Source organism: Eutrema salsugineum, unplaced genomic scaffold (genome assembly GCF_000478725.1).
Source record: "Eutrema salsugineum unplaced genomic scaffold, Eutsalg1_0 scaffold_9, whole genome shotgun sequence".
Taxonomy (NCBI): Eukaryota; Viridiplantae; Streptophyta; class Magnoliopsida; order Brassicales; family Brassicaceae; genus Eutrema; species Eutrema salsugineum.
In genome coordinates this window covers 12,146,922-12,154,870 of record NW_006256342.1, presented here as the reverse complement: position 1 = coordinate 12,154,870, position 7,949 = coordinate 12,146,922, and the positions used below count along the sequence as shown (strand labels likewise).

Below are 7,949 nucleotides of genomic sequence, written 5' to 3'. Positions count from 1 at the left end.
TTAGGTCACTTTCAGACGTCAACGTTGTCTGGCCGCGGTCGTGGTGGTCCTGACCGCGGGGAATCATGGTCTGGCCGCGGTCGCGGCCTATGCTCTCCTTCAAGACTGCATTTTCTGTCTTTAGTGCATCGGGAATATTTAAAGATCTAACCGTTGGATTGTCTCGAAACCAATTGCATTAGAAATCTGGTTGTCTCGTCGATGTTTTGGTAGATTTTGGGGATGATCAGACGGTGAAAAGGTCTCCATCGAGTACCATACTTTTAACGGTCTGCATTTATCCAAAATTTCTCATTTGTTCCAAATTGCACATCTTTAGTCCAAGTTTCCTGAAAATTCTTTTAAAATTCTAAAACATAGAAATCACTTAAAAACCATTGAAAACAGAGTTAAAAAACCTGCATAAGATATTAAAACGATCCATAAAAATGGTCAAAATATCTCAGTGACCTTCCTTCTAAACCATAACCTATCGTAAAACATCTATCTGGATCTTGTCTAGAAAATTCTCACCAAAATACAAACATAACTAGTCCGTTGATCCGTCATGCGAAAATCTACACACTTAGATCTAACTTCCAGTAAAATAGCTCTTTACATTCATTAAGTGCACAGTGAATTCTCATGAAAACATCATTCAGGGTAGACGGCATTTGGTAGTTAAGGAGTATTTAAGTGGTGGAGTTTAAGTGTTTCGGGTTACCTGAAGAACTGGAGGATGCAAGATATTATGCAAAACCGCAAGAGAGAGAAGGACATGTTGATGACCGCAGATTTTCAGTCACTTCTCCTTTGCCAAATGCTGTGGCATAATCTTCCTTCATTGTTGTAAACAGCTACTCCCCCAGACTTAGATCTTTTTTAGGGATCAGATGGATGATCTCCAAAACTCCAAATAATCGAATCAAGTTTGCCTCAAGTATAAAATTCGATCCTTTTAGACTCTCTAAGGTTTTTATTTCCTTTCCTTTCTTATTTTTTTTTCTTTTCTTCTTTTTTCGGTTTTTTTTTTTTTTGTAAAATGGAAACACCTTTTAGAGAGAGAGAGAGTCTAAAATACGAAAATTTACCAAGATTTTGAAGTTTTTCCAAGGCAAACTGAGTTTCTCCTCTTGTTGAATCATTCCAATGAAATCGCAGGTCTCTGCCTTTAGTGACTGAAAACTGCGTTGATCCTCTTTCTCTCCGAAGTTTTTGAACATATCTACATATAGGACAGTGAAAAACAAGAGTGCATGTGGTTTGAAAGAGGCTGGCTTACGGTGGGGAACTAGCTAAAGGTTAACTAGCCATTCAGGATCAACAAAAAGTGGTAAAAGGGTAAAGGAGTCCTGAATGTATGATTCGTTTCCCTGATCTAGTGCTTTAATGAGAAAGTTAAGTCAAGATTAAGTCCAAACAAAATGAGCTAGTATATCCTGTCAGAAAGAATCTCCATGAATAGAAGTCCTCTGGTGGGAGTTCGTAGTGTAAGTACTATAGCTACCGCCTAATCTCGGCCTAAATCACAGAAAGAGCAAAAAACGATGAAATAGCGTAGAAGCACACTGGTCTAAATCATCATAGTATTGTTTATTTATGTTCCTGGTTTGAAAATGTTTTGAAAAACATTTTGAAAGACTTTTTGAAATTTTTTTATGTATCCAAAACAAACTCAAAACAAATCAAATTTCGTTAGTAACGGATGAACATCCTCCCCCAGACTTATTTCACACTGTCCTCAGTGTGATAAAATCTAAGAAATGATGGATAAGGAAATAGAAATTTGAAGTGTTTAGATGTACTTACCTTGCCGGAGGAATGAGTCGCGGTTGGAAGGATGGCACCGCAGGTTGAAGTTTCAACGGGCCAGAGTGATGGCCGTTTTCGGTTTAAGATTTCTTCTCGTCTTTTAGTCGTTCTTCTTTGTAAAAAACTGAAATTAAATGAAACAAAAACAAAGCAACGAAATAGAAAATAATGATCAAATGGAAATAAGTAAAATACCGAGTGGGTTGCCTCCCACTAAGCGCTTGTTTTAAGTCGTTAGCTTGACTTGGTCGTTTTTTAGGCATTAGGCGCATCTGCTAAGGAGATCCGATCTTCCTTTTCTTCTTGAATATCTGCAAGATATGGCTTAAGACGTTGTCCAGTGACACTGAAATCACCTCCTTGACGGTTCCATAGAACCACAGCACCATAGGGTAAAACTTCTTTGATTTTGAAAGGTCCAGACCATCGAGATTTAAGCTTTCCGGGAAACAATTTTAGACGTGAGTTATAAAGTAGAACCTGGTCATTAGGTGAGAACGTCTTATGAAATATTTTGCTGTCATAAAACTCCTTCGTCTTCTCCTTATAGATCTTAGAATTCTTATAGGCGTTATGGCGAATCTCGTCTAACTCATTTGCCGTCTGGATATCGTAATTCAGCTTTCTTATTGCCCATTCTGCCCTGAGCTCTAACTCCCATGGAAGATGACAAGCCTTACCATAAACAAGTTGAAAAGGTGTAGTGCCCAATGGAGTTTTGAACGCATTTCTATATGTCCAAAGAGCATCATCAAGCTTTGCTGACCAATCTTTTCTTGTTGGTCCTATTGTCTTTTCCAAAATTCTTTTGAGTTCTCTGTTTGATACCTCCACTTGGCCACTCGTCTGTGGGTGATAAGGTATAGCTACCTTATGTTTCACTCCATTTTTCTTCAAGAGATTCTCAAACACTTTGTTGATGAAGTGGGAACCACCATCACTGATGACGAGTCGTGGAACACCAAATCTTGGAAATATGATCGACTTGAACATCTTCATTACTACTTTTGCGTCATTTGTTGGGCTGGCTATGGCTTCTACCCACTTAGACACGTAGTGAACAGCAACAAGGATGTACTTGTTTCCAAAAGACGAAGGAAAAGGACCTATAAAGTCGATTCCCCAAACATCAAAAACTTTGACTTCTTGAATGAAGTTTTGTGGCATCTCATGTCGCTTGCTGATGTTCCCTTGTCTTTGGCAAGCATCACACTTAGATATGAATTTATGGACGTCCTTGAACATGGTAGGCCACCAATAACCAGCTTGTAAAACCTTCGCTACAGTCTTATCAGTAGCAAAGTGTTCAGCATAGTTAGATCCGTGACAATGAAAAAGGATTTCTGGAACTTCTTCTTCGGAGATGCACCTGCGAAACAAGTTATCTGCACACTGCTTATAAAGATATGGTTCATCCCAAAAGTATTGATAACACCGTATTTTGACCACTTTTATGGATCGTTTTGAAATACTTTTTCTATGTTTTTAATTGCTTTTAAGTACTTTTATCACGTTTTCTAGTATTTGTAGTTCCAAGACTCTTTTCAGGGAACTTAGGGAAAAGCTTAACAAAATGGATAGAAAACCAGATTTCAGCTTAGAGTCAAACCGTCAGAAGTTCACCCCTGATTGAAGGCTTTCTCACCGTCTGATCCAGCTCAAATTTGGAGACCTTAAAGATGGAAGTATCAGCTTTCCAGTGCACTTTACAGCTTGGCAATCCAACGGTTCAATCCAAAGATACGCGATGAGCAAGATGTCCCGTAAACCAGCCGGCAAGCACTTCCACCCGCGGCCTAACACTCATTCCCCACGGTCAGGAGCATCCCGACCGCTGCAAACCACTCATTCCCCGCGGTCACACTTGTCCCGACCGCAGCCATCAACCTCCGAGCCCAAAAAGCCCATTTCTGAAGCCCACATTTGGAGAAACCCTAAGTGACGTCCAGAGAGGTCTTGAGCACTATAAATACATGTCTTAGGAACCCTAAACGAAAAAGAGAGAGAACCGAATTATTACTTCATACATTTATTGTTTTTGCTTTAGCTTTTTGGGAGAGAGAGATTTGTTCTCTTGAACCCTTGTTCTTTCTTTTTCAATTTCGGTTTCTATTCTACTTATTAATACTATGTTTTTGATTCCGTTCATTATGTCTGAGTAGTTCTATTGTTGGGATTAAGGGATTTTCGATGGGGATTTATATGTTCGATGAGGATTCCATGAGCTTTTGAGCCGAATCTTAGAACTTTTTCTTCTGAATTCGTTTTTACTGCATGAGAGTAGCGTCATGAACTACAATCTGATCCAGATGCTTGGTGACATGAAAGTGTTCATCAGGTATCAGATCTAGTTTGGGAGAGCAAAACAAACATAGGAGTGGAAACCTACCTATGAGCGATTTGTGAATTAGGACGAGTCTTAAACATAATGCATCTCTTCTCTTCCAGGGACAGAGTGGAAACCTACTGGTCAGGGTTGAGAGAGATAGTTGTCTATGATCACAACAGTGGCGTATTCATTTGTCCGTGACTCCAGTTCGAAAAGTTTAAGCTAAGATCTTATCAATTTACTCTCTAGCAATGTTTTGAATCGTTCGTACCCCTGAGAAAACTTCCCTGAACCCCAACGCCTTCTTTCCCATTGATTTACACCGATTATCTTTCAAGCTTTAGTTCAATATTGTCTTTCCTTTTTAGTAGATTTTCATTGAAGCAATTAGAATATCCGTTTTTCTCATTTTTAGTCATTTTCGTTAAGTTTAGTTATTACGTCATTTAATTCCCGTATTCTCTTTTAATATTTCGTTTTTACATTTTAAACACACTACCAAACCCCCACAAAACCGTTTTGGTTCTAGACTTCCTTACTTTATACTTATTTCAAAGGCTTTTTGCAGGAAAAGATCCTCCTTCCCTGTGGATTCGATCCCTAAGTACTACAATCGATCAGCTGTGCACTTGCGCCTATTGATTTCAATTAGGGTAAACCTTGACAACCCTCACGACAGCACACATCAAGTATCTTCTAACATCACGCAAGAACTTCTTTTTGTTGTAGCCGAAGAATCGTGGCGGTTCGACCTCTGCTGCAAGGTAATTCGCGATATGCATAAACCAATGAAACTCAGAAGGTTTTGCTTTTGGAGGTGGGGTTGGACCTTTCTCTGGGGTGACTACTTTAGCATTACCATCTTTCTCCACGTCTCCAACAGGGTTTTGAGAAGTTAATGTCGAGCTTGCATCAGGTGAGATAGTTTTGCCCTTAGATTTCTTTGATTTGCGCTAAGATTTTCTCGCCTTGTGCTTCGATTTTCTTGATTCAACAACTCCCTAAGGCTCGACTGAAAGGGCTTGTATAGAAACGTGTTGGCACCTTTTTTTGTTATCTCCAGGGTCTAAAATCAACTTCTCTTCCTTGTAGATGGTTATACAGTGAGAGCTTCCACCACTGCAGACTGCAGGATAAAAGTCTCTTTTTGACTTTAGAAAAACAAACTCTTCGGTTGGGATAATCAACAACTGCCCCCACTGTTGAAAGGAATGAACTTCCAAATATCAATGTCCTGGGAAAGTCATTTTCCATCTCAAGAATGTGAAAATCAACAGGAACAAGACACCCTCCTACTTGCACCATCAAATCCGTTACGAAACCGTATGGAATCGTGCTTGAATTGTCTCCAAATTTAACCGAACCGTGAGGAGGTTTGATATCACACATCCCCAGCTCGTTTGCAACTGCTTTGGACATGACATTCACATTTTCTCCTGTGTCATATAGAGAGTCAGAAAATTCCATACCTTCAACTATGCAGGGGAAGACAAACTTCACTGAATCATTTATCTTATGAAGCTTCCTTTGGTGTGGAAATTTGCCTATTGCATCATACTCTTCAGGACATGCTGGAGATTCAACTTCAGTGTCCTGATTTTTAGGAATATGCGTGACTTCTCTCTCACCATCAGTGTTTATGACATTGCAACACCACATTGGATTATCTATGGATTTTCCCGGAAGGTGACCATCTTGTCTCTTCACACTTTCTCCAATTTGACCGATTTGTTTCTCGAGCATCTTGACATGAGTTGAGAGGTTAGTGAACTTCTGAAATGACTCCTCATTGTTCTTGTTGAGGTGATCATTCATGATGTCTAACTTGTACCCAAGATCATTTATGTTGTCTAACTTAAGCTCAAGGTTGCGGATGTCTTGGGCGATTTCTTCATGTACCTCAACGATTCGTCTCTCTATAGCTTCAGTGCTTTTTGAACTATCTATGATTTGCGATAGCTGCACATCCATGCTATCAACATGAGTGGAAAGAGCTTCAAATTTACCATTAAGGTCAGTGTATAAGCAGTCTACTCTTATATCCACATCGTCTGCTAATCTTTGCAGCTTCATAAGAACTGGTTGCACCATAAGCTCGAGCTTGTTGTCTTGAGAGGTTGGGGATGATTTTGGAGCAGATTGGAGATTCATATGGCCGTGATCTTGTGCTCCAAGTTGATGATTAATCTCAGCTGCATTAACTGCTTCGCAGACATTAACAGAACGCTGCTGATTTTGGAGAAACAATTTCACCATGGCTTTAAGTTCTTCAATCTCCTTATGATCATGGGGAGTAGAACGTGATGTTCTTCCTTGATCAGGACAATTGTTTCTGCTGCTTGCAGCAAGATTATTAATCAAGATGTAAGCTTCTTCCACAGTCCTTGTCATGAAGTTTCCATTGCTTGCTACATTTAGAGGCGCCTTAGATGTCCATTCAAGACCTTCGTAGAAGGTATTCAAGATGCATGTCTCTGTAAAACCGTGGTGAGGACATTCTCTGATGTAGCCTTTATAACGGTCCCAAGCTTCATAGAAAGGTTTGCCTCCTTTTTGTTGGAACCTATAAATCTTGTCTCTAAAGAAGTTTGATCTAGAGGTGGTGTAGAAATGGTTAAGGAAGGCAGCTTTGCATTCGTCCCATGATTCAAGTGAACCAGGAGACAAAGACTTGAACCAAGCACGCGCCTTATCACAAAGAGAAAATGGAAACAACTTGCACTTTATGTAATCTGCAGGAACTCCGATGGATTGCTTGGTACTGCAGATTTCTTCAAAATATTTGAGATGGTCCATAGGATTCTCCGATGCATCGCCATGGAACCGGTTCTGCTTGACCAATTTTATGAGCTTCGGGCTAATCTCATAGTCTACGTTGATGGATTGTAGACTAATAGGAGAACGGTTCTCATAGAAAGCATACAGAGTGTTATAATCTCTTAGAGTTAAGCGAGGAGCGTTTTGGAACCTAACGTGCTCATCAACGTTTTGTTGGACGTGGTGGTTATCTCTAAGCATATCTAAACCTTGCAAGTGTCTAGTGTTATCGCCCATTTCTAATTTTTGTGTGTGTGTGGGTTTTTTCTTTTAATTAATTAATTATTTAATTTATGTATATATATATCTATATTTTTATATTTTTTTTTTGTTTTTTTTGTTTTTTTTAATTTTGTTTTTTAGTTTATATATATAATTTTTTAAATTTTTTTTAATGTTAATATATAGATTTATATATATATATATAGATATATATATATTTTATATAATAATAATTTTTTTTTTAGTTATATATATAAACTTATATTTTTCAGTTTTTTATATTAATTTCTATATATGTATATATATTTTTATATAAAATAATAACTAATTGTTTTTTTGTTTTTTCAAAAATGAATAAGAGAACGTACTTTAGACTCGATTCTGACCTGAAACTCGTAGGCAACGTTAAAGATCCCCGACAACGGCGTCAAAAACTTGATGTGCTCAGGTTTTAACCCTAGTTTTCTGCAAGCTCACAGATGTACGTTGTAGTACTTAGGGGTCGATCCACTGAAGACCATGTAACTGCAGTACGAGTTTATTTGAGATGAGAACTGAGCTAAGATGAAAATATGGGTGTTTGTTTGGGGGTTGTGAACAGTGACGAAAATAGCAAATAATAAACTTAAAAACAAGTAAACAATAAGATCAAATCAATACGAGAAGGTGTTGGGCGTTAGGGAATGCGCCGGGAATCTTAGACTAGCTAACAAGAGAATCAAACATAGAGTTTTCTATAGATGTGTTCCAGAAGTCAAACTCAGACTAACCTACTCACGTAGAATTAATC

The 7,949-nt window shown here is 38.5% G+C and overlaps 1 non-coding gene across 1 annotated transcript; it reads left to right on the top strand.

Annotated features, from left to right (window-relative positions):
- Positions 1 to 6,599: 6,599 nt before the first annotated feature.
- LOC112087388 lies at positions 6,600 to 6,710 on the top strand. Its single transcript, XR_002900075.1, has one exon. It is a non-coding gene; the product is annotated as a small nucleolar RNA R71 (small nucleolar RNA).
- Positions 6,711 to 7,949: the final 1,239 nt, after the last annotated feature.